The following is a 21,886-nucleotide window of genomic DNA, read 5'->3' as shown; positions in this document are numbered from 1 at the left end:
TCTTAATGTAGAAGTCGCAGTGTCAGCTCTCTGGGACAAAGACCTTATGTCCCTGTTTTCGTTAGAAACTACTGACTGTATTTTGAGTGCTATTTAAATAATAATTATCAATAAGGGAACAGAATAATAACATTGAGAGGTTCAATTTCCCAGCAGCTCTCTCAATACAGTCTTCCATGGATTGCTTTTCATATTTTATCTACGAAATCCTGCCTTCTGTAGTAGAAAACATCTCTGACTGCAGGCCCTGTAAGTAAGGAGCACAGATGAAAAGCTTGCTGACACACAGAGACAAGACATCATAATACCTCCCAAAAAATCACTGAAAAAACACCTCATTTCCTACTATTTGTATGGTGGAAGGAATGAGTGAGTGTTTACAAATAATTCTAGTAGAGGTCTTGTAAAGGCTTGTCTGCCTGCAATTTGCATATAAAACTCCACTAAAGATGAAGGACTGGGGTATTTTCAGCCAAACCTGGAGCTGCTTGGAATTTTTTTGGTCACTGGAATTTTTCTGTACACCCCATGGACTTGCAGCCAGCAGGAAAGGATGAGGGTGTAACTCCCAGCTGAGCCCTGGGTGGCTCTGGGGGCATGCTGGATGTGGGCTCTAGTATTCAGGTCCCCAGGGCTTTTTATGGTTGCTGTGTGTTGGAGCTATTAAACTGGCATTTTTTTTAAAACAGAACCCCTACGTTTGTTATGCTTGTGTGCAGAAGAAATGGTAAGGGAAAGGTTTTCCCTGCGGCAGCCATCTCATAGTGTAAGAGCATGTGGTGCAGAAATGGGGCTTTCTGGAGGAGGTGTTTGTGGGGACTTGGGGAACTCAGTGGCCTGAACGCACCGAATCATCTGAGTGAACTGTGAGATCCACGCAGAGGTCAGGGAAGGGATCTTTGTATTTTACACTGGCACAGCTGGGAGCAGAGTGTGGCCTTTGCAGTCCTTGGCTCTGCCTTGGCGCTCTGGACTCCTGTGCAGTGTTAACTCTCTTTTGTGTCATTTTTGTGGTTTCTAGCTGAGTTCTGAACTTCACTGTTTTCTTTTAGGAAATAAAAATGGAACATCGTATTGTTGTCCTGGGTTATTTGCGGTCCTGGATGCTTATTGGTTTTTTAGAGGAATTTCATTTAAATGTGCATATTCATTTTGCTGCCCACCAGATCCACAAAAGCCTTGGGTCCTGGGAACATGTACCATATAATTGACTTTATCTGTGTGTTTTGTGTGTCAGGGATGTCAGGCATCTGGTGCCTGGGACACAGCAGTGTTGGGGGAATGTAAATGTCTGTGTCTGTTGTAAAGAACAAATGCTTCTGGCGCTTCCAGCTTCTGAAGGTAATGCTTGAGATAAGGCTTAAATATGGTGCAGTTTAAGGTACTCAGGAATAGACCTAACACTTCCTCAGTTGCTTCCTCAAAGTGTTAACTTCTAATACTCACACATTGGTGAAACTGATTTCATGACATTTAGTTTGTATGAATGTGGCTCTGAGATGATTTGTATTAGTTGTTTTTCTGAGTGTGAATCAAGAACTTGTTTGTGCAAGACAATGATAAGGAAAGAACCAAAAATAATGGCAGACCTAAAAATGCCATGTAGCATTGTCCCTGTGCCATGGCATGGAATCCAACAGCAACCTTCATTAGCTAAGCACTGAACTGGCTTTTTCTGCATCCTTCTTTTGACATTCTAATTTTCCTAATTTTTCATTTTGTACTCCTGAAATTCAAGCTAGAAAGGAACTTGGTGCCCAACTCTGTGGGGCAGAAGAGGATGATCTGTGCTAAGCAGTTCTCCTTGAATATGTATGAAGCCAATTTTCTTTAGACAGATTTCTTTAGATAAATCAATGCTTTATCTTTAAAACCCTGTATGACTCAAATCCTGTTTTGGCTTATAGCACAACAGATTACTTTGAAATGCACAGCTGCATGTATGTGCGTAAAATATGTAAATGCTACCAATATTTTTTAAAATAAAAGCTAAAAAGATTTAGGGCCCAATCCCCCAAAATTTCAGTGGGATGTTGGCTCCAAAACAGACCTAGAAAAGCCCTGCAGAACTGTCATCAAGCTGGGAGGTACTTGACAGTTTTGGACTTTACTGATGCCCAAGAGCCTGTTTCTGTGCTCTCATCCAGGACACTTTGGTCTTGCCCGAGCCAGAGCAGCTCATCTGTCTCCTTGTCCCACGGGAACTCTGCATGCCATTTCCCTCTCTGCTGTGCCTCCTCAGGCCAGCTGGGAGGAGAAACCCTCTTCTCACTCCCTATTCTGCCAAGATTTTACCAGGCAGGATTTTGCATTTTACTTTGCATTTGGATAGGAAATTGGGTCATATTTTGTAGCCTATAGGATAAACATTTCCTGGATCCTTCTGGACTTCTAGTATGATAGGAGATTGTGCAGAATAACTGCTGTGGTCTCTTTTCTGTTTATGTCTAAATAGTTAGGGAGACCAAAGGAGGCATCCCAGGGTGTGATTCCTGATCCAAAACTCTTTTGTATTATTATAATAACCAGGTCGTGGGCAAAACAAAACAGTTTTAGGGCGGGGACTCAGAAAAACCTCTCCTCCCACATGAGTATCCTGAAGTTTAGATTCTGTTTTGCACAGAGGAATACATTTAAAGAAGAGGTGTTGGAGGGGTCTTAGGCAGGAGTCGTCTGGAAGCTCCTTATTTTCCTAGGAAAATAATGCTGGTGCACATTTCCCTCCTCGTGAGCAGAAGCTGTGGAATTTGCTGTCTGTATGCTGGATGAACTTCCCAGCCCCTCTGCTGCTCAGGGGACGGATGCAGCCATCACACCCTCCTCTCACTGTGCTCAAAATCTGATCTCTGCTTTTTAAATGAAGGGGCTTATGAGGTTTTTTTCTCAGGAGATGTCAGGCCATGAATCATGGTGGGAAGGGAGGCATTTCCTGGTTAGCAGTGTTGAGCCCCAGAAAGAGGCACATCCCAACGACTGAAAGCTTCCCTTTGGGTTAGCTCTAGGTATGTTAACTATCGGTGTGTTCCATTTTGGCACCTAATTAACTGCCTGTGCTCCCTGGGAGTTAAGGCACTGACATCAGGCTATGCGTTTTGCTCCAAGGAACAAAGTTCAGAGACTCTTCTGACTCCTTCTGAACTCGTGAAAGGCTGAAAATCACACTGAAAATCTTGAAAAACAGGAGGGACAGTTCTTTCTGTGCAGGATCATACTACATGTGGGAGCCAGGACTGCTGTGAGCAAACCTAAGCTGTTAAAAAGATGGCTTGAATACAGCATGGGACTCAGCGGAGGAATTTAATCCCTGTCCATCTTGATTACAGCCTGATCTGCTCACTCCTTGTCACTCCTTGGGCAAATATAGTTCTCTCTCTTTTTTTTTTTTTAAACAGTTACAGCAGTGGGTTTTCTCCCTGTATATGGCCAAAACTTCTGTCACCAGAAGATGGCTGTGACCGCAGCTGTATAGTTTAGATGGCAGAAGGAAAAAATGCAATGTTGGATATAACCTGGCTGCTGTTAGGTCTGCCGGGAACCGGCTGCCACACACCTGGAAAATGGCCGTGGGATGTTAAATGACAGCCTGTGATAAAGACACTTGGCTTTGGCACATCAGGCCAGGCTCCGGAAAAGGGAAAAAGGGAACAAGCTCCTGGGAGTTGTTCGGAGGCAGCAGTTGGGGATTTCAATTCGGATGCCCCGAGTGGGAAACATTTTCACGTGCGGGGGGGGAGGGGGCGTATAAAGAGGACGGCTCTCAGCAGTAGCCTGGTTTGGGTGGAGCAAGTGTGCCGAAGGGAAAAGCACCGTGTCCGGACCGGGTCCCGCGGGGAAGCGACCTGTGAAGGTGCCCGAAGGCAGCGCAAAGGCTGCCCAGCGCATCCCCCCGGCGGGGACGGCTTCGGAAGGGGTGGGCGCCGGGGACGCGGGGCCGGGGTCTGGCACCCGGCAGCGGGCGGGAGGGGCGTCCCTGTGTCCCCCCCCCCCACGCCCGGCTGAGTGCGCCGGGGTCAGCGCTCCCACCTGCGCGGCGGGGCGGGCCGGGGTGGGGCGGTGTTCGGGCCCTGCGTGGCCGCTGCAGCCGCGCCCCGCGCCCGGGAGGCGGCGGCGCCGCCGCCGAAGGTGCCTCCCCGCCGGCAGCAGCGGCAGCGGGAGCGGCGGCGGCAGCAGTGGCAGCAGCAGCAGTGACAGCAGCAGCTACAGCCACCGCCACAGCCACCGGCACAGGCACGGCCGCCGCCACAGCCGCCGCCGCCGGCGCGCACCGGCTCCGCGGCACGGCGCCGGCAGGTGATGGAGCGGATGAGCGGGGAGCGGGTTGCGGGAAGCGGGAAGCGGGCTGTTGGGGGTGGGCGGCGGGGATCAGCCGGCTGCTGCGGGGAGGCTGATCCCGGTGGAGCGGTGGGAGACGAGGCGGAGAGGTGCGCGGAGCCGCAAGTTGATTCGGGTGCGGGGGCACCGGGCGGGCGGCGGGAGCCCCGCGGGATCCGCGCTCGCCCGGTGCGGGACGTCCCCCAGCCCCGGAGCTGGGGGCTCCGGGCTCGCGGCTGGGCAGAAACTTCAGCCGGGGTTTGGCAGGAGGGTGCGCGTTCCCGTGGGGACGAGGCTCGGTTCAAAACCACTGAACAGTTCGTTTGGAGGAAACCCTTACAACTCCAGGCACAAAATGCTTTCCTGTAGGACGCACGAGCACCAGATTTTTAAAATGAAAGCGCTGCCGAAAGCCTTACAAGAGGAGCTTCGCTTGGCAAGCCTGCGTACGCTTTTAATAAGGAAAATATACTGTCTTCCAACTGGATGCAAAAAATAGAGCTGAATTATTACTTCCTAAATCTATCATGATTCCTGGCTTTCATTTAGAAGAGCTTTCGGGGGCCATAGTGCCGCAGCCATCATGTTCCCTAAATATCTCCTAATCCCCAAGCAAACAAAAGTCTGTTGGTGTTTAGTGGGTTTGGTGCATGTAGGGCATAGCCGTACTTCATTCTTAATTCATAGTTACTTTATGTTGGTACAGATTCAGTGCTTCTGCTCAGCCCAGCATTTTGGCAGGGTCCTCTCTTGCAGCGGAACTGGGGGACCTTCTGAATGAAGCTAACAAGTAAAATATGCTTTGAAATGGAGTGCAGATGGAAAGCCTCTTAAGTATTGTGTTGCACAACAGTGCACTCTCTGTGTGTGCCATTCGGCTCACAAAACTCTGGGTTTTTTGAAAACATTCACAATCTGAGCTGGACCCTGTGCTATTCAGAAATATCATGCATTAGTGTCTGGAACAACAGCAGTTCTGATGATAAAGGTTAATTCATCTCTCTCCTGACAGTACTTTTGATGCCTGATACCTCTGGTCAGCACATTTCTTAGAAATGTGTATGTGTCCTAAGTTTTTAATTTCAAGATATTAAATTGTTGAATAAGAAAAGTAACTGGTATTTGCTGGCTCAGGTGGGTGGTGTATCAACTTTTCTAGAGCTGTTTTGTGAGTTATGCAGCTCTCCCCTGCATCCTACAGCATCACCGTGGATTGCTGTTTCATATTGACTGATAGTAATAGACTGATAGTAACACCCTTGACAACAGAAAGTGAGGTTCTCTCTCCGTGCATTTCACCTTTTCTTCACAGTAGGGAGTGTCCCTTTGGCTCCATCTCCTGGCTCAAAAAGAGGATCCCCCTTAATTGAGAAGGTATGGAGAGATGGGAAGCCTCTGGATGGTATTGGTAAAAAGCGGGTGGAAAGGGTAATGAAGGCTTTTTCTTCATCTTGAACTGTGTGATCTTGGGATCTGTTACACCAGGGTACCCCCACTCTAGTTGGAAGCTGGAAATTAGGTCCTCACTTTTATTTCCTGGGAAGAAAGCAGGTCTCTTATGTTATTACTTCTTATGTCTTGGAAGGATTTTTGACTTAGTGACTAAATATTATCGTGGTATTTAGAAAATAATAATTTAGTATTTCATTTCTCGCAAGGATCTGCTGGAAGGGTTAGTCATCTTGCCTGATACATCTCTGTGTGTGATCTTTTGGTGGAAATGTGTTAATGATATATCCTTTATGTCATGATTTTTCTGCATGGTCAGGAAAGTGTGTTACCTGCAAATTATGAATCCACTTGAAATAGAAAACCTGTGGCACTGTGGAAGGATCTTGCTGTGATTTAGCAGATGTGTGACTATGCATGGACTTTGGGTGTGAGCAGAGGGAATCATACTCTGCAAGTACAGTGGGATGGCAGGATCTTTCCTTTACGGAGGATCTTTTGCATGCCCTGTCTTTAGTGGACAGCAACTAAAGGAGGACAGGAGGAAAGGAGCCTTGGTTAAGGCTGTACAATCAGGGTACGTGTCCTCCCTGTCATGGCCAGACTTCTGTATCTACTCACTGTACCCCAAACTGAAAGGGGAAGGTGACAGGCTGTTCTGTCACTGATATTTGGTCCCTGAGGGGTCAGTGGGGGTAGCAAAGCAATAAGATAAACTCTGAAATTGTGAAGATCTGTTTTGTTTCTATATGGATGTCCTGTGTATTCCAGCAAGTGCCAGACACTATGTCACTATGTACCTACATATATCAGTGCCGTTTAGTCCTTCACTGTTATTGCTTAAAGTATGATAAATTATGTGGTCTGGGGATAAGGACTGATGAAGATAGCATGGTGTGGTGTGGGTGGTACCTATGTTTTTTTTTATTTGTGTGGCACTCTCAAAGTGTATATAACCTTACTTATGGACACTGTTTTCTTCTGCCCTGGTGCATGCCTCTGTTTGCATGCGGGGGCATTCCTCCTATCACATGCAGTCTGGCGGGCAGCAGAGGGGGTCAGAGAAGAGGACTGGTGGGCTGTGGTGGCTCAGGGCTTCTCTCTGGTCATCCAGAAAGTATGTTTTGTCCACCAAGTCCACTGCAGGGAGAGAAAAAAGATGTTTCTCAGATTTGCTCTGTATATTTTTTAAAGTCTGTGCCTAGCTTTTTACCATGCTTTGTGCCTGATAGGACTACAGGGCCACCACCACCAGCCTCTGAGGCTGAGCTGAATTATTTTCTGAATTATGTATCACCAAGAGACACATCAGCTCAAGAGATTCCAGCTGCAGAACGTGTGTGTGCAGAGTGTCTTGTTCAGATGTTATTTCCTTAATAAAATTGCTTGTTTGGCATGAAGAATTGTTGGCTGGTTTGGGTGTTAGGATTTTTCCCCCTTCCTTCTTCTAGCCCTGGGATACAACAGTCAAGTTGCCTTCTCTCTGGCTGGTTTTGTAAGTTAATTTTAAAGTTCACAGTCCTGATAGAGCCGTGACTGCAGGGAACTTGAGGTAGTAGCCTGTTTGACATGTGTGGGTAGAAATGGATGCTGTTGTGGGTACTGTGTGTTCCTGAAGGACCAAAGAAAGGCAGTAGCCCCTGAGGAATTCTTCAAGGGGGAGCTGCCTACAGCCAGCTTCATGAAAATACTGGCTATAAGGACCTAAGTGCAGTTTGAGTTACCTGAATACACCCTGACTTTACACACAGACTCAGACAGGTGCGCTTTCATTCCCTGTAGGCTGACACCCCTTTCTTCAGGCTTGTCACTTTTCTTCTTCCCTTGTTCCTCCTTCCCCTCCTCCAGTCCTTGCCCTGTGGTAGCTGTAGCTCTGGTGGAGAGGTTGGGTTTGCAGCAGAGCCTGCACTCCCTGTGAGATGGTACACAACTTGTGAAGCAGGATTTGGTACCTCCGCTCTACCTGATGAACGAGAAATGTTTTGCTTGGCATAGGAATGCTGTCAGTCGTGGAGTAGTTGCACTCAGTGTTTTGCTAGGCTAAACATTTGTAACAGCCTGAGACTGCTAATGAGGAATAATACATTCAGCTAAAATAGATAGTGGAATTCTGTTGTAGGCCAAAATGTAGTAAATGAGTGAGAGCTTAGTCCAGGATTCAGGGAAAATGTTGCCTTTTCTGCAGAGTGCTCTGTGAATGTTGATAGTCGCATGAGCCAAAATGTAGCACAGATCCTGGCCCATTTTCCAGAGTTCTCGGGAGCTGGGGTGTGTAGAAATACTTTGATTTGAGGACAGAACCTCAGCCCACCTGATGTCTCAGAGGTCCATCTCCAGGACTTGTGGTTGTTGGGAAGGTGGTTGCAGCACTCTGTGTTGTCTCAGTGCAGGGCCAGCTCAGGTCAAGTAGATCCCTAAAGCATTAGGATAACATGGCTCTGCTTCTTCTAGGCCTGCATGGGATGCAGCATGGCTGTGTTTGCTTAGCCCTGTGCTGGAGGGACCTGGCCCAGGTGTGTTGGCTTTGGGGTGTGTCGTACCCATGTCATGTTTTGTTATTTCATATACAGCTCTCCTCTTGACAGTGGGTGATGGACTAAATCTAATGTTATGTAAATCTAATGTAAATCTGAAACACAAGTTGAACACTGCAAGGGGAAGGCTGTTGGTGTAGCTGTCATCGTTGCTTTCTGAAGGTTTAGATTCACATTGGCATAGTTCACTTGGCTTATCCCACAGCATCTCCAGCACTTTCTACAGCATTGAGAAGCTCTTGGCTCCAGATGAATTCTGCCAAAGCTTAAGATTTGCAGTAATTTGCAGAATTTGACCTTTTGTCTCAAGAAACGGGTGTGGCTTCCAAGTACTACTGTGAGTGTGTACAAAATAGTCAGGGAATGTATTTGCAAATCTCTGCAGTTGCTGATGAGCTGGGAGAGCAGCAAGGGCACTGTTGATGTTTTTGATACAGGAGTTGCAGAAAGGAGCAGGAATCTTACCCTACTGAACAGGAAGGAAGCTCATTTTCAAGTTCTTGCCCGTAATCCAGGATGGTCAAGAATGCCTTGGTGGGGTCAGACTTCTGTGCTGCTTGTTCACAGGTCATATTGCAGTCCAGCTAACAATACCAGGCAAAAGACCTTTGTCCTGTGTCTTTGAACACTGACCTTCCTCTTTTGGGGCAGGATATTTTGCGATGTGGGTTGACCCAGTTATAGCTCTGGTGCTCTTCTAGGTCAAAGCTGAAAGAGCAGAGAGGAGGAGGATGCAGCCACCAAAGCAAAAAGTTATCGAGATCCTTAAACACACTGACATGTAGGAAACAGGTTTTAAAAGACCTGTTTAAAATATGAATGAGTGTGAGATGTAAATTACTTGCTAAGAGGCCAGCTTCCAGAGACAGGATAACCATAGGGGACTGCTTGGCTTGTACTGTATATTCATCTGATTGGCTGAAGTTCCTGGCTCTTTTCCAGATGTTTTAATGTGAAAATATTTATTGAAAGTGATGTCTTGATTCCGTGGGTCTTGACCAGTGACCTCAGGATAAGCGTGACATGCTGAGCTGATACTCAGGCCTTCTTGGGATTGAGTACAAAACAGATTTGTTTGTAGACTAACTGGCATCTCCGGTGTAAATTCTCCATTGCTTGGTTGATGATGAGCCAACTGATAAGAAATTGGGGAAAGTTGCTTTCTTCAGCAAAGGGAAGTTACTTCCTGTGTAACTCCTGGGAAGAGGGCTGTGGAGGATGTAGAAATGCTTTCTGCATGAAGTCACCTCAGCTCTTCCATGTTGTTGATGAAATAAAAGTGAAAAACCTTAAATGCTTTTGATAGGCACCACCTGCCTAACAAGACCCGAAAGTGATGCAAGACTTAAGACTGTGCTGCCCTGTTGAATTCCCCATACTGGCACCTGAATAGCAGAGTAGGGAGTAAAGGGTGAGAAAGGGCTTGTGGATGGGATACTTTTCTAGGATGGTGGACACATCTGTGAGAGGAATCAAAGGAAAAACTCTGAAAAGTGCCTGCTAGCAGTGGAAGTAAGCTGAGGTATGTAGGTTGTGTCTTGCAGACAAAGCACGTGTGTGTCCATGCAGCAGCATCTTCTGCCTGATTGAGGTATTGCTGGGCTCTTCCAAGGGAGCTCAGAAGTTATGGGGCTTCAAAGGGAAACCTCCTTTCAGGGTCCTTACTCTCCAGCTGGACTTAAATGAAACTATTTGTGGTTTACGCCAATCTGTAAGAATGTGGCTGCTCTCTCCTAGCTGTGGGCTCAGTTTTAAACTTTGGATAGACAGTGTCTCATCTCTCCTCATGTCCAGCTGCTACAATCCTTTTAAAGTGTTGCTTTCATTTAAAAAGCATGAAGCGCCTTCCACTGCAGCTTTTAAAGCAGGAGTTTAGACCGGCCAAGATGGTTTCTGAAGTTACCCTCCAGGGAAGAAACTTCTAAAGAAGCCGCCACTCAGCCCCGGTGCTTGAGCAGCCTTCTAGAAACAGCTGTTGGGAATGCAGAAAGCTGAACTTTTTATGGCTGAAAAGTTAGTTTTGTCATTAAAACTAACATTTAAGAGAGTCCATCTGCCTGCAAAGTGCAGCAGCTGGCTTGAGCAGCCAGGGTCCTTCTGGAGGAACAGGGAAAAATAATTTTATATTGTCTTCCATAAGCTCAGCTGCCCTTTAAAAACAACACAAAGTTGGCCAAAGACAGTTGTTTGTGTTGCAGGTGAATTGCAAGAGAGCACTTGGGGGACGTGGGAACACACACTGAGAGTTTTAAGGAGACTTTGTAGAACTGCTTATAATTTAATTTGGATCTCAAAAACTTCAATATTAGAGCAATTTCTACTCTGCAATCCTGTTGCTTAGCAAAGCCTCCTGACAGTGCTCGGTTAAGAGTAGGAAGTTATTGTCTTTGGTATTGCAATGACAACTTTCCAAATGCAACCTAACGAAGGAAATGTCTGATGTACCAGTCCCAAAGTTGCAGCACAGTGAAAGCAACAGATTGTGTCCAAGGAGTAGAGGGAAATTGATAATTTCTGTTTCTATAAACTATGTCGTTGACTAATGACTCATTTTCTTCTCATGGATAGAGAGTTTAAATCTTACCTGGTGACCTAAAAATACTGTATGTTTTGTTGTAAGGTTTGAAGATTGAGTAGAGAGTAACAACCACACAAAATGTACAAATGAAGCCCTTCTGTGGGCAAAATACTTGGTTGGACTTAAGAAAAGAAGCCTGAAATGAGCTCGTAATTCTGTTTGTGGCTTTTCTAGATCTAAGGTGGCAGTGGGATGGTAAATTCACAGAAGAAAAGCTCATGGGGGTAATTCTCCTTTGCACATCTCCTGTGGCAGTAACAGTAGTTTGTGGTACTTAATTTGGAGTCTAGTTTCTACCTATCCTGCTACGCAGACATTTTAAGCCTTTGCTGTTGAGATGGTATAGAAGGCATAAGCATCCACAGGTCTCTGCTGCAACATCTGGAAACGGTGTTTGTATATAAATATTTGAGCAAGATGTTTTTGTGTTGTGTGGATTTCAAGGCACCTCCCACCTAATCCTGCTTCTTATGCGGCACTCTGGCACTCCCCTCACGCTCACACAACTGTCTGCAGAAGCACTGTCTGGAAGGGTCATGTCAAAAGCATCAGTCATGGGGTTTTATAGTGATTGACATTAATTAGCCTCTATGTTTTCCTTCCTTCACCCTCGTCCCCTTTTTAACTTCATGTTTTTCATTTGAAACAGAGATTAATTTGGACTAGCAAGATTGTCAACCGCCCTCGTTTGAACCTGCCCGCACTGTTAATTTTGTTGGGCGGCGTTGGGGAGTAGTGGGGGAGTTCAGCCATGATAGTGAATTGCTTGCTATCATAGTGATGGTTTCTAAAGCCTTCAGCCACAAACCTTCTCCTTTCCTTTAGAACTGTTTCTCTTCTAACCTCAGTTGTTTTGTGTGACCTGCCATGCTTTTCACCAGCCTCCTTTCATTGTCTTCCTTTGACTTGATTTGGGCATAACCTTAAGTTTTGTGGAAAAAGTCACCCCCTTTTCACTGTGTAGTGATTTAGGAAGCCAAAGTAGCTTTTACTGTGTCAGTAACATGAGTCTGAACTCTCCATACACTTAAGCACCATGGTCTTCTGGTGACAGACCAGGTGGCAGGTGAGGGAAGGTCTCGGGTTCTGGGGTAGCAGTGCAGCTCCTGCACCTTGGTTGGCAGGCTCATTGGGCTGTATATGGTGAGGAGGTATGTTATCAGGACCAACTTTGGACCTCCTGCATGGTTGGTCGTGTTTTTGGCTGTCTTAGACAACCATGCTGTAGATTTTCATGTACTGAACAGTCGGCCTCCTGCCTAAATTTTTTTTTTTTTGAAGCTTTGCTCAAACAGTATTATGTTGGTGGATATAAGTCTCCTTTCAAATTCCAGCCTAAACCTCTTTATAGGTGGTTTGTACTTCTCTGTCTTTCCTTTCTCCCTCCAAAGAGAGCCCTCGTTTTGCTCCAGTAGAAAAGCCAATGTCTCTTTGTCTCATGGGAGAGGTCATCCTGCTGACCTTTTCTTGCACTATTCCAGTGTCACTTAAGCTTCTTGAACTCGGTAACCTGAAATTGCATGTTGTTCCAGCTGAGACCTTACTACTGTCTTGCATATTTGCCCATTCCTCACTGAGACCTTGGGCAACATCAGGCTTTTTTACCCTCTTGCCGTGAGCCACTAAACCACCAATGGCTTTCTCTTTCTGTATCACTTCCAACTGTTGAGCTACCAAGCTGCAGAACATATTTCTTTAATCCCAAAGTGCATGATTGCACTTGGCTTTATTACAAGCTGAACCTCCTCTCAGTTGTTTTAGTCCCTGAATGTTCTGAGTACACTTCTGCCCATCCTCTGAGTTGACAGACTTTTCCCAGCTATCTGTTGTCTGCAGATTTCATTCGCAGTCCCCTATTTTCTCTATCAAGGGAATTAGTGGAATTGCTGGATAAGACTGTCCCAAGGCGGCTCCTTTAGGAAATCTGTTTATAGTTTGTCTTTCTCACCAGAATTTCAACATCTGCACAAGCTGCTCTTCTTCTGGGTTTTGTGGGGTGGAGCTTGGTTTGGCTTTAACGTCGGCCCTAAATAGTAAACAGGACGGCTTGTGGAGCTGGGCTGGTGGGGGATCCACATGCAGGCAGGCACTGCATGTGCAGGGTGTTGGTGACAGGCATGCTTGTGTCAGAGCCGTGATGTTAAATATTTCCTCTTGGACAGTGAAAAATGGCTTTGTGTTCTGGTCTGTTATTATCAACACTTAACAGTTCCTGCAGAAGGTTTTTTTCATCTGAAAAAAGAAAATTACAGAAAAAATAATGAATACATGAAACTAATGATTTGAATGTATAGTGGGGATGGCATTTTTAATTTATACTCTTATTAACTGTAGGAATGACCAGAGCTGAAAATACCAATTGTGTCAGCTCTGAGCATTACTGAAATAGTATTGTCACTGTATCAATGGCTTATTTGAGTGTGTTATCTGGCAGAAATCATCTTGAAAACCTTAATCTGTGTCTTCTTTTATGGCTAGTGCCAAAAGACCAGAATAGATCATCATCCAAGCCCAGTTCCAGTTGAGAGAGGGTTACTGTGGCCTCCCAGAGCTTTGAGCAAGCAGCACAGCCCTTTCTAAAAACAGCAAACACACCAAGTGGGTCATTATAAAAGAAAAAAAGGGCTAGATTTTGAAACATGCGTTGTGTATACCTAAAATGGCCAGTAATCGTAATTATTAATGAAGAACATGACAGAGCTAGGGTGTTAGCTTTATACGTTTCATGAACATGTGTATCAGATTGAAAAGGCTCTACTGGCACAATATTCAATAAAATCAGTATTTGTGGAAGGTGAAGTACTACAATTCCACTGTTAACTGCTGTATTTCCTTTGTTTGGTAGTTTTAAAACTCACCTGGAGAATTCTAGCAGGTAGAAGGAGCAAACAAGCCATTCCTGGTAGCTTGGAGGGAGATCTGAAACTCTGGGGGCATCTGTGAGATGTTCAGCTGAGTCTGGACTATGCTTGAAAATGAACAGCATTTGCTGTCCAGCCACAAAAATCCACTTGTGACAAGTTGCTCTCTGTGTTTGTACTTGAAGAGACAATTTAGAGTTTTGTCCTTGTATTAATATCTGAAGGAGGAGTCTGTACTCAACTCATCTTTTTCTATTAAAAGAATCATCTAAAGGTAGGATTTCTATTGTTTTTTTCAATACCTGACATCTGCTGCTGTTCTGCACATATTTGCTCATCAGAATGCCAGTGCTGGGTTCACAGAATCTTTGTTAAAGTCATGGAAAAGCCATATGATTAGGTCATTAGTATTTAGTCATTTGTGTATCAGTTATTCAGTATATTTTTTTTCTTTTTCTAGGAGCTCTTGAAGCCACAGAGGCTGATCCCTTTAAGTTGCATGGCAGAGGGTTTCTATCACTTAGTTAAAAAAAATTTCTGCTTGAAGTCCAATTCTTTTCCAAAAAGGTGTGGAAAGCCCCAGTTCTCAACAAGGGTTATTTAAGGGAACGTTTGTACTTTGGGTGGCCAGTGTAAGAGGCTTTGAGCCACAGCCTTAGATCTGCTGAACCATGAAACGCTAAAAATCCTTCCCAAAGAGTCAGCCAGTTTTTGTTCTGCCACCTGGATGCATCTGGAGTGTAAGTGGCAATGGGAAGAGGAAAGGCTGGATGGGGGTGAATGCAGCCATCCGTGTGAGACTTCTGGCACTGTCCTCACATTTGGTTCTGGTGCTTTCTCCAATCTCTTGGAGCAGATTTTTGAGACCTCGCTACCACAGCTGTGGTGTTGCGTGGGTTGCATAGTTGCATACCAGCCCAGGAATGTTAAACGGAGTTATAATGGATTCTTATTTTCACCTCATGATTTAAAACAAACTCTCTAACATGTGGTTGTGACTTGTGTGTTGTCACTTTACAGCACTTGCAATTTCAAAACAGATGACTGAAATGACAGTGGTTTTTAAGAGCACACTTGTTTTCTCCCTGAGGTCTTCTTCCCGGTGACATGGTTCCCTTCTTGGTACCTCCAGTCCAGTGGGGACCCAGCCAGCCTGTCTGGGCATGCGGTGCCTCTGTTCCCTGGAGTCTCTGCTACAGAGCTGCTGCTCAAGAATCAACTATTTCAAATATTTACAGTGCTGCAGATGAGTTTCCCGTGTCATCAGTCAGAACTCAATGAGGTTCCCGGTCGTGTTGCAGCACATGGGGAGGAGACAGCAAAGCTGAAGATGAGCAGCAGAAATGCCAAGTTTGTCTTATTGTGCGAAGATTTATAGTGTTTGCTGTCTTGTATCTTAGACTCATTTAAAGTATGCACTTAGGCACAGCTTGTTGATATAAAGCATGCCAAATCTCCATCGCTGAATCTATAGGCGAGACACAACGCCAAAGTCCTGTCTTAGCTACCATATAGGATTTTCCTTTAATAAGCATAGTGAAGCAATGGCTTATTGGGACTTTGGGGCCAGATCCTCTCCTAGAATAAATAAAGCTAAGCTCATTTACAGCAATTGAGCATTAATCTCTATAAGGCTTTTCCAAAGATATATTGCAGTGAACATAACAAGGAAGGGAGCTCATTATTTTCCAGGAGAAGTGACAGATGAGAGTGCATTTCCACTCCACAATTATCATCGTTTTCTTTTTAATCACATAACTGCAAACATCTAGTGGCCACCGCCATGGCAGCATTTGTGAATGGAAGCTGGATGCATTCAAAACAGCATGAGTCCGGCAGTTTTCCTTTCTTACAGTGTATCTTGCCAAATACCTAATTTTCAAAGATTAGAGTCTTGGAGCGCAGAGCTGAGGGTATGATTGGCTGGAGGACATTCACGGCTCAGTAATGAAACACTGATGTATAAAATGGTAATTGATCCCTGGAGCACCACGAGCACTGAGCCAGATCCCATTATGTGCGGGTTCCAGCGCAGCAACAGAAACTATACAAATGTTGGCACAGAGGGTTAAATGTGAGATTAACTAACCGTGTTCTGCAGAGATGGTACTAAAATGAAATACACCGTTCAAAACTTTGGGGGTGGTTCACTGCAGAAGTAGTTTTCCATGCAGTTCTAACCTCTACACGTTTGTTTCACAGATGAAGCTAGATGTGCTTTCTTCAGAAAGGACTGCTGCAATTTACTGCTAAGTTCGAGCCTGACCAGCCACAAAAAAGTCACTTTGGAAGCTAATGGAGTTTTTTATGCACCTATGGCTGTTATGTGTTATTTGTGCAGAGACCCTTTTAAACATTTTGCTTTCTGAGGAAAACTTTTTTTTTCCATGTCAAAAAGGCTGCTGCAGCACTTCAGTTCCAAAATAAAAATAATCCCCACCCTGCTGCTGTTTTTAGACATTTGCCTTTGTCCTGTTTGACTCGTCTCTCCATGAAGTTCTAACAGAACTGGTTCTGTGTGGGTAGTTAGGCAAGCAAGATGTAGCAGTTGTGACGATGGATTTTGTGCCCCTGGGTACACTGGGAGGCTGTGGTGGAACTCTTCTGTGGTTCCTGATCTTCCTGGAATAATAGTGATTCTCTTGTCCCCGTGGGCTGCTGTAATTGCAGGTTTGGGGCTTCCCATGTTTGTTGCCTTGCTTGGAGAGTATCCAGAATCCTTTCTGCTGCATTGAGGATCTAAGGGTCGCTTGAAAGACTCTTCTTTTTTTGTACCTGTGTGGTTTACATGGAGGCATCTCAACTCTGCATGTCTTACTCCTAGTGCAGAGGCCGTATGAGAGAGTGCTTGCTGCAGGCTGGACCCTACCCTACCTCTGCCCTATTCCCCATCCAGTGTGTGAGATCCGTTGGTGCGTACAAAATATTTCTTTAGCTCTTCCAAGGTAATGAAATCACCAGTGTGGGTGGGACAAACATCCTTCCTCCATCAAAAGCCTGATGTTGAAGCTGAAGCTCTAGAAGTTGAAGCTAGGGTGATGGCCAGCCTCTGGTGCAGGAGGAAGTAGCGTGCCTGGGGCAATTACCTGATCTTTCCTCTGCTAATTCTCTGTGCTACTCTGGACAAAACAAACAGAGCAAAACTCTCTTTGCCTGCAGAGTGTTTGATTGAAAGCAGTCTCCTTGTAATGGTAATTTTGGAAAATGTGCAGGTAAATTGTTTTCTGTTTAGGGGGGTAAAACTGTTCAATTTCCAGAGTCCTAGAGACATCACTCCTGCTCCCTGCCAGCCAGGATCACATTATAGCCAGTTGGGTGGTAGAAATTCCTGACGGATGAAGTGACAGACCATTTTCCAAGTTGTTGGATAGCCTCAGAGATGGATTGCAGGATGATCTTTTCTTGATTTCTTTCAACAATTGCCTATTGTGACTGAAAACAATTGCTCAGTTCTTCATTTTAACCATGGCAGAACTGTAAATTAGGTTACTTGCTTGTTTTCTGTTTGTTTGGGGATTTTTTTTGTTGGGTTTTGGTTTTGTTTTTGTTTTCCCCTGCATTGCTGAATCTTAAATCTGGTGGAAGTTGGTAATTCTGCCTCTTCTGCGGTTGATCTCTGCAACAGGCTCCCCAGGGGAAGCGGTCACAGTGCCGTGCCTCTCAGAGTTCAAGGGGCAACTGGGCAATGCTCTTAGTCATATGGTTTAGTTAAAACTAAAGTAGTTCTATGAGGAGCAGGACTTGATGATCCATACGGCTCCCTTCCAGTTTGAGGTGTTCTGTGATTCTTTGTGCACTTTAACTTGTGCTTCTTGGAGTTTGCACGTACTTGTAGATATCTTGTGAAATTAATTACAGGGTAGTGTTGCTGGGGACTGCCTGGCTGTGCAGCATTTAACACAACCCACAAGTACAGCATCCTGAGCGCAAATTATTTCAGGTAGGAACAGTTAAGTGCTGCTGCATGAGTTTCACAGTGGTCTTGAGTGTCGCTTATATGGTTTTAGCCTAACCTTGCATGGAAGCGAGTGGTTTAATTATGCTGGAAGTACTGCTGGTATCCTGTGAAGCTGTTCAGTCATTCCTGTGTATGAGCACAGTAGGAAGCACAATTGTTAGGGTGGGTGCAATGGATCTTCAGTTAACTGGTGTGCCTTCCATGATCCTGAAAGCCCATGTGCAGAGCAGGTTACATGATGCCACAAGTTAAAAAATCCCACTTTTGCAGACTGGTGAAGATGCAGAAGGGCACCTGGGCGAGTTGGTAGAGCTCTCCCAGTTTTCCAGGCTGCCAGAGTTGAGAGAGCACTCTGTTAAAAAGTGCGAGTGGCAAGAAATGTTTATTTCTGTTCAATTCTTAATCTCTCTGTGTTTTTCACTACAGCTGTTGACTGTGGGGTTTTGCATTACTTGATTTGGACCAGGGTTAGCCACAATGAGAGTCTCACTGGCTCTCCCTTTCCTGTTCTGCCTCACTGTGATGTGCTGTTGGCATTATAAACATCCCAGGATGATGTTTAAATCTAAATAAACAGAGTTGCCATAGCAATTAAAAGAAAACTGGAGAAGCGCTTTTATTGTTCTTGCATGATGCCATGTTCATAGAAACTTCAACTGTGGGTGGGATAATATAATTTCTTTTAGAAGAAACGATGAAATTAGATTTTGGTGGATACCCACCTAGTGGTGATGGCGTGCAGTTGTTGCACCTCATACTTGGACCCTTTCGGTACCTTGCAGCCTCCCAGAGCTCTGGGTGCACGGGGCAGGGCAGGCTCAGAGGTTTCCTTGTGCGTTTGTTTTGGGTATTTTTCCACTCTAGACTGTGCCACTCACTGATTTGTGGTGGGTCACTTCTAGTCTGCTCAGGAAAATGAGCAAAGGGTCGCTGTTTTCTTCTCCTGACAGCACTGTGGCCATCACCATGACAGATGCTCATGAAGTTAGGTCAGTGGTGCTCCACTGCCAGATGATTGTAGTTAAAAAAATATTTATAACTGGCTGGAACTTTTTTTTTTTCATTCTTTGGGTATTGATTGATTGGCTTTTAGCTGAAGCCAGTACATATTTTCGACAGATGAAAACCAGATTTTTTTGAGCATTCTTCTTGTGTCTGTTTGCTTTAAGAATGCTTTTAATACTTGGCTCAAAGGAATTTAATCTTTTTTTTTCCTTCAGAAGATGATCATTTTATAGCATGTTGAACATTAAAGTTAATACAGGTATTCAAAGTGTATGAATGGTTTTTTGTATATACATTTTTAACAGAAAAATACCTTGCATGCCAGCAATGCCATCAGCTCGTTCTCTCCCCTTACTTTGTTCTCAGGTCATTTCAGTTCTTTAATCTTTTACAGATGTACCTTCTTACAAGCAGGATTGTAAATCTATTCTTTGTAATACAGTTCTATTTTCTTGAACATATCTCAGCAAAAGCACCATTAAATATAAACTGGGAAAACGCAAAGTATAATAAGCAATTAACGTCAACTGTTTTAGCGAAGCCATCATAGAAATAAGGTATGTGTATATTTTAGAATGTCTCTTAGAATTAGAACATGGGCTAACGGCTGAAAGTAGTGGAAGGATTTAAATATGAAGGAGAGAAATACTGAATATGCAGCAAAATTGGGGAAAGTGCAAAATAAAAAATTATATGGTGACCATCGTCCATTAGTAGCATACCTCTATGAGGACTATCAGGGGCCTAAAGCGGAAGTCACTTGATGAAATTTGTTGTGTGGTAGGCAAAAGGTCAGGCTAGATAATTGCAGTGATCTCTTTTGGCCTTAAAACCTTGAATTGAGTAGCACCAGTCATGTTTCCAGCCAGTATAGGACACAAAATGTGGAAAGTCCTTATTCTGAAGAGTTTGCAATGCAAACAAGATAGATATAGAATAAACAGGATGTGCCAGAGAACTCCAGAGAGGAAATGACTAGGATGTCATTGTTTGTGAAAATGTCATCTGTGAGAAAGCACTGGAGATTTATAACTTCTGGGCATCATGCAAGAAATGAGTGGAGAGGAGGACTTTGAATGGGTGAAATAATGCATAGAAGGAAAAGTGAAGAAAAGCGTTTTATACATTGAGAGAAGAGGGGAATGGAATAAGACCACAGGACTGGGCCAGTTGCTCCTGGCAGGTGGGAGAAAAATGAAAAAAAGTTGCTTGAACCTTAAATAGGGTTGGCTCAATCTGGGCTTTCAGGGCAAGGCTGCTGAGTGAGAGTTTTGCCTAAGAAGGTATCTGTGGTCCTGTGGTGTCTGGTAACCAGGCTGCTGATGATGCTGAGCTCTGGTCTGCTCCTCCTTTCAACGCGAGTCCTGCAGGAGTAAGTACAGATCATGCAAGTAAAACTGTCCTCTTATCTGTTAGTAATGGGAAAAGATGGAAGGGCTGACTGTGTGCCCTGGGAGTGGAAGTGGGTTAGCGACTATGTTTTTAGCTATTTTGAGCCTGAGCTTCTGAGGTTGTGGCCTCAAACCTAGGCTGTGGCAACCAAGTCTAGGAAATCCCCATTCAAAGCAGTTACATCTTAATCCATTTTAATATTAAGCATGTCAACTGAGGAAAATGCATGGCCTCTTCTAAGTGATTAAAGATCTGCTGTGACAGCAGCTGAGTACAAGCACTGCATTTGCTGCAGCATGCCTTCTGTCTCTTGACAGCATGTGCTGTTACAGGTATGTGTGGATACATACCAGCTCTGAAGATGCAGTCGCAGATTTGTGGGCAAAGATCAGACCCATGTGCATGACCAGGTGTGAACCTGACAGGGATCACTTGCCTCACTGGAACTTCTGGACAGAATTATTGTCTGAATAATAAAGACCATTACAGTCTATGTTGTTCTGTTTAATATATCTTCAGGGACTCCACATGATAGATTCTTTTTTCTGTGTGCATTGAAAGCATTTTAAAAACCGTTTAAATATAATCCATATTAATTTCACTGTGTGGATGCCTTTTAAAAAAGCACTGAGAACAGAAAGAGGAGACTTTGGGAGCATGCCATTTGCTGCCTCCCATCAGATGCCAAAAATTTGCTAGCAGATGAGGCCTTTGGATTTTTTTTGTCTGTCAGGGGGTTCAGAGCAGTTTTGGTGCAGGATGTGATATTCCTCTGGGTGCTGTAAATCCTTTACATTTGCAGGGGGGTGGATCGCTTTAACTGGGAGAGATGAGTGGTAACACAGGCATGCCCCTCACTGCTTTCTGCTCTGGGCGTTGGAAGACCTGCATGCTGTGTGTGACTTGCAGGGATGGCCAGGATTGGGTGTCTGTGAACTCTGTGACCGTGACAGGAGGCTGGTGAGAGCTCGGTGGGTGATGGCCAGAGGAAAATTTTCAGACAACACAAGAGCAAGGATGTTGGGCCACTTGGCAAATACTAATTAGAAAGCACTCAAAAAATGTGTGTGTGTGTGTATTTGTGTGTGTGTGTGTGCGCGTGCGCGTGTGCAGGTGGTCAAGGTTTAGGTAAACAGCTCCTGAGGGTGGTCTGTGAGGTCTGCTTAGCAGTTGCTGGTTGAGGTGAATCATTGGGATCAAAAATCATTTGATCTGTGCTGTAACATTTTGGCTGCTCTCCTCTCGTGCCGCAGCATATCCGAAGAAGGGCAGTGGAGCTCATGAAGAGTCTGCTGCACAAGTCCTGTGAGGAGCAGCTGAGAGAGCTGGGGGTGTTTAGCCTGGAAAAAAGGAGGCTCTGAGGGGACCTTATCTCTGTTTACAACAACCTGAAAGGAGGTTGTAGCCAGGTGGGGACTGGTCTCCTCTCTCAAGTAATAAGTGATAGGACAAGAAGACACAGCCTCAAGCTGTGCCAGAGAAGGTACAGAGTGGATATTAGGAAAACAATTCTTCACTGAAAGGGTTGTCAAGTGTTGGAACAGGCTGCCCATGGATGTGGTGGACTCACCATCCTGGAGGTATTTAATAGACATGTAGATGTGGCACTTGGGTATATGGTGTAGTGTTGGGCTTGGCAGCAGAGTTAATGATTGGACTCCGTGATCTTATAGGTCTGTTTCAACTTAATTGATTCTATATTGGCACCATGAGAGGAATGCTATCCACATAGTATTTATTTGGTTCTTGGCTGCCACGGCCCGAGGGGTAGAGGGAATGGGGACGCGGCACTGCGAAT

At 44.9% G+C, this 21,886-nt stretch overlaps 1 protein-coding gene across 7 annotated transcripts in view; it reads left to right on the top strand.

Annotated features, from left to right (window-relative positions):
* The window catches only part of PDZD2 (PDZ domain containing 2), a 204,380-nt gene that overhangs the window by 82,457 nt on the left and 100,037 nt on the right, over window positions 1-21,886 (top strand). The window contains exon 1 of one of the 7 annotated variants that reach the window (XM_027709483.1): window positions 5,664-5,685. The exons of the other annotated variants lie outside the window; for them this stretch is intronic. The gene's annotated coding sequence lies outside the window, so the exon portion shown is untranslated. Of the gene's footprint in view, window positions 1-5,663; window positions 5,686-21,886 lie in introns of those variants that run through there. 7 annotated transcript variants of the gene reach the window in all.

The sequence above is a fragment of the Neopelma chrysocephalum genome, unplaced genomic scaffold (assembly GCF_003984885.1).
Source record: "Neopelma chrysocephalum unplaced genomic scaffold, ASM398488v2 Primary Assembly neopelma1_96780, whole genome shotgun sequence".
In the NCBI taxonomy this organism is placed as follows: Eukaryota; Metazoa; Chordata; class Aves; order Passeriformes; family Pipridae; genus Neopelma; species Neopelma chrysocephalum.
Note: the sequence above shows the minus strand (reverse complement) of the source record. Positions and strands in the feature narration are given on the sequence as shown.